Raw genomic sequence first — 5000 nt, forward strand, 5'->3', positions numbered from 1 at the left:
TTTGGGGGCTCTGGATTGATATATGTTTGACGTGGAATACCCTAAGTGTTTCCCTTTGAGGGCTAAAACGGCCAAAAGCAAACAGAAATTGTACTGTTAAGATGCAAAATTGTGCTAAAATAATAAAACATTTGTGATTCTACATATTATAGTGCATATAAAAGCATTTGTAACTCTTTAACTGGTGAAATTGGGATTTATTTGAGATTTTAAGTGCATTAGAGTATTTTTCTACAAACACGATTGCCTGAAGAGTTTTCTACACGTTTACAGTTGGTGAAAAGTGTTTTTTGTGTTGTTGTCAATGGGCTTCTTTTAGGAAATATGGCTCTGGATTGATATATTCTAGACATGGAGTACCCAACGTGTTTCCCTTTTAGGGCTAAAACTGCCAAAAGTGAACAAATTGTACTGTTAAGATGCAAAATGTTGGGATTCTACATATTATAGTGCTCATAATAGCATTTTTACCCCACAATAAAATTCACATTTATATCATATCTTTACGTCAAAATGTGGTCTAAATTCCACTATAAACATCTGGTGGGTAAAATGGGACACCACATAGGCCTTGTGTAGACATTTGAAAATACATTTTAAATATAAAAACTCCGACACCTATGGTTTTGTAACGAGGCCCATGCACAGTGTTTACTACAGAAATACCTTTTGCACTCTTTTACAAGTCTCCAAAATGTGACATTGGTTGGAGTTAATTTCCCCCCAAAACCAAATACCACATGATTTCCATTTCTTAAGAGTCATTTCCTGTCTCGGTGTGAGGAGGGGTTGAGATTTTTTTTTTTAACAGAGCATCTGGATTTTAGCTACAGATTGATTGGTGTTCCTTCTCCAGCGAAAACACTTCATTTGGCCAATCAATTAGAGCCCATAGAAACTAAGAAAGGATCAAATCGAAGATATTTAAGCATATTTATATTGTCTCGGTGGGCTTTACAGATGAACAAACATGCGCTTTCTTCAAAGTATGGACGTCTTTGGATAAAAAAGGGAAGTCTAGTCCAAAGAAAGGGAGTTAGAGGATTAAAAGAAAGTACGAATGTACCCCTTCTTGTGTCCTTTTTGTGGCTTTGATGCGCTGAATGTAATTACATGTCCCAAGTGTGCCATGTCACTGATTAGCTCAAACAACATGCTGTAACTCTCGCTTGCTCAGAAATCCTTCACTAATTCCCCTCTCCAGAGTAGAGGCTTTGCGGGGTCAGCAGGTGAGATTTGCCCCTGGTGATCCTGTGGTTCTGCAGCATCACAGCCAATAGGATCTGGACTAACTTATTAAGTTATTGGGAGATCAGCTGACCGCGAGCCGATTTAATGCACTTACTATCAGCAGAGGTGGGAAGTAGTGGAGTACTTCACTAGTGTCAGAAAATAAATCCCTCTCTCTTTTCCTCCGTACCCACATCTCTAAAAACGGGGGTACAACGGAGCTGATCCAGATTTACATCCGATATGACGTAATATCTGAAATGTGGGCGGGCTTTAGACCCACGGCCCTTTCAGAAACGTCGCTGTCAGAAACAATGCACTATGTGTTCTGGAAGTAATATGGTCTGTGTTTACATTAGCATCGCTAACACTCAGAGATAACCTGCACTGGAGAGAGCTTGTGTGAAGAAGCAGGACATAAAAAGGAACTCACCTTGTGGTAAACCTGAGAGAGAGAAAGAGTTTGAGCTCCATACTGTTTCAGAAATAATCCTTGATGTGGTTTGGAACATGATATGGCGTTTAATCACGGCAGCATTCAGCTGAGAATCTGCTGGGAGAATTCTCCTGAATGAGTTTTTCTTTTTTTTTGTAAAGCTTTATACCCAGAATCAGCACTTTAGTAACAGGGCTGAAATAGAGGAGGATGAGGCATCTGAGACCTCTAATAATAAATGCCTATAGCATGATAGACCTTTAAGTACATGTTTCTGGTATCAGTACTTTACTCCACTATTTATTTTTCTGATGACTTTTTACTTTTACTTCTTACATGTTGAACCCAAATACCTGTACTTTCTACTTCTTACATTTTGAACCCAAATACCTGTACTTTCTACTTCTTACATGTTGAACTCAAATACCTGTACTTTCTACTTCTTACATGTTGAACCCAAATACCTGTACTTTCTACTTCTTACATTTTGAACACAAATACCTGAACTTTCTACTTCTTACATGTTGAACTCAAATACCTGTACTTTCTACTTCTTACATGTTGAACCCAAATACCTGTACTTTCTACTTCTTACATGTTGAACACAAATACCTGTACTTTCTACTTCTTACATGTTGAACACAAATACCTGTACTTTCTACTTCTTACATGTTGAACACAAATACCTGTACTTTCTACTTCTTACATTTTGAACACAAATACCTGAACTTTCTACTTCTTACATGTTGAACACAAATACCTGTACTTTCTACTTCTTACATTTTGAACACAAATACCTGAACTTTCTACTTCTCACATTTCCCAAACAGGCTGGTTCCTTTAGTTTGAATGTGTGTTTGGTGGCGTGATCATTATTATTTAGAGTCATTGCGAGCCTATTGATTTGAACACGATCCGTGTATCCATCATTTCCTGGTCTTCTCTAAAGAAGAGGGACCAATGAAAACGTTGTCATGTTGCCGTTGTTCAGCATGGAAACATTCATTAGCTAACAATGACATTATTGTTCTATTAATATAAAGGGAGGTCAGGTACTCTTTAAAACAGCTGCTAGTTATGGGTACTTTTTACTGAAGTACATTTCAAAGCCTCTTTACTTTGACTTGAGTAAAGAAGTTTAGTCAGCACTTCTACTTTTACCAGAGTATTTTCAAACACAAGTATCTGTACTTCTACTTGAGTAAAGGATGTGTGTACTTTTGTCATCTCTGCCTATCATACAAATCCGAGTTACATGAATACCTCCCAAGCTGAATCACAGTGTTATTACAGAGGTGCATTCTTTAAACGCTGTGTGTTGGCAGGCTGTGATTGGTGATGATGGTGCGTGTGGATCATACTTCATGGTGTTTTGTCACATGGCGGTGTGTGTGTGTGAGACGTGGTTTGTTTTGTCAGACGGTGACGGATGATGATGGTGCACAAATTTGCCTAAATGGGTCCAGACCCCCCCCCCCCCCCCCCCCCCCCCTTGCTTATAGACCATGGTTGCAAGTTGATTGGATCATTCGTTTTTCTCGAGTTTTGAAGAGAGGCTGCTTGGTTTCAGTAGATGATTTTGGTCCATGTGAATGTCATCATCATCGTCATTAATTGACAAGTGAAATCAAAATTCAGGTACAATCATGAGACGTAATGGAGACATGTGAAATGGGAAAGCTCAATAAGCATTTCAGAGGAAAGTGAACTTGTGAATTCAATCCCTGACATATTGGCTTAACAAATGTTGCTTTAAGCGCTTTCTGAAGACAGACGAAGATTATTATATGTTTATAGTGTTATCAATCTCATTCCACGCTTACATTTCCAATGATTTTAGGAACCAATAGGGCTGTTAGGTTCAGGCACCAGTTTGCACATGGTTAGGGTTAGTGTTAAGGTTCTGGGAAGAGAGGAAAAAATACATGATCGTTATACCTCAGTGGTGAAGGGTACAGGCCTCAAAGTTGGTGTGCATGAGTATCTCTTCCCTCTGCTCATGTGTGCCAAATTTGGTGTTTCTAACTTCTTACTGTCATATAACTGTCATTGTCTCAAACCAGCCAATATTTGGCTTAAAAAATAACTAGATCACGGTCACATGACTTCACGTCACCACCGCTAAGCTAAATGTGGCTAATGTTGGGCGTGATGACGTTTAGTCGTCTCATTTAGACATTTGTTAGCAACCGTAGATTCTAAGACACACAGAAACTCATTCACCAGTGGGATATTGACTGATGTATTTTAATTATCATAAAATAAAACCTGAAATTACTGTCATTGTCTCCAACCAACATTTAGCTTTAAAAAAAAAAAAAATTTGATTACGGTCACATTTCTTCACATCACCACCGCTAAGCTAAAGGCGGCTAATGTTGGTCTATAAAGGAAAAGGCTGATTCATTTTGGGGTTTTAGGACTCATTCCTGAACCTCTCTTTAGGGCTGATAACCAGAAAAGGAGCCCAGAGAAGAAGCAGCTCCTGGTCTGCTCTGAGTTTTCGGGGGTCTTGTTTGCAGTGTGATGTATTAAGAGGGAGGGACAGATCTGTCATGGCCCTGTTAGCGTCTCTGTTAGCGTCTCTGTTAGCGTCTCTGTCCGGTTAGCAGACTCTGGGAGAGGTTTGTTGACCCTTAACTCACGCCGTCAGACAGAGGTATCCATCAAGATCACTAAAATACCCCCCAACCCCCCGACAGCAGATAACTGGCTGATTAGAGAGTGCCATGTCACGTTACTTCCACCAGCTAGCAGGAAAACCAAAAGGTGAAGTTATTTGTCTCTTTTTTTAAGTCCAATTGTTGTGTTTTGAGCAAATGGGATGGATTTAGAGATGGGACGATATAGGATTTGAACACTGATCGGGTTATAAATATTTTTTTAGTTTTCAGTGTTATAAAAAAAGCTCTCTAGCTAGCGTTAAAAAGAGCCTAACTAAAAAAAGAATAATACAGAAATTACCATGTAAGAAATAACAGACCCACACTATGAGGCTATTTTTTAATTTATCCACGGTGACGTTAGGATTATTGATAACCTTATGTAAGATGGTACGTTTGTTTGTTGTTGTTTTTTTAAATAAAAGCACGTTTAACATGTAATAAGTACATTTCTTAGTGTATTTCTAAACAATAAGTGTTAAGTGTGAAGTAAGTAAGAAAGAAAGTGAATCCAGTATGTTTTGAGGCAAATGCAAACGTTTCAAGCATATTTTGATGGTTTTTAGGTTTATATTGTGAATCATATTTGTTTATGGCCAGGGCAATTAAGACATATTTTCATATCGTACCGTGTTTAAATTATTTGTATCAGGAAAGTAGGGCTGTGCGAT

The 5000-nt window shown here is 38.4% G+C and overlaps 1 protein-coding gene across 1 annotated transcript in view; it reads left to right on the top strand.

Moving 5' to 3' along the window:
* The window catches only part of LOC117497024 (AT-rich interactive domain-containing protein 3B-like), a 118073-nt gene that overhangs the window by 55902 nt on the left and 57171 nt on the right, over positions 1 to 5000 (top strand). The gene's annotated exons all lie outside the window — the stretch shown is intronic.

The sequence above is a fragment of the Trematomus bernacchii genome, unplaced genomic scaffold (genome assembly GCF_902827165.1).
Source record: "Trematomus bernacchii unplaced genomic scaffold, fTreBer1.1, whole genome shotgun sequence".
Lineage (NCBI taxonomy): Eukaryota > Metazoa > Chordata > Actinopteri > Perciformes > Nototheniidae > Trematomus > Trematomus bernacchii.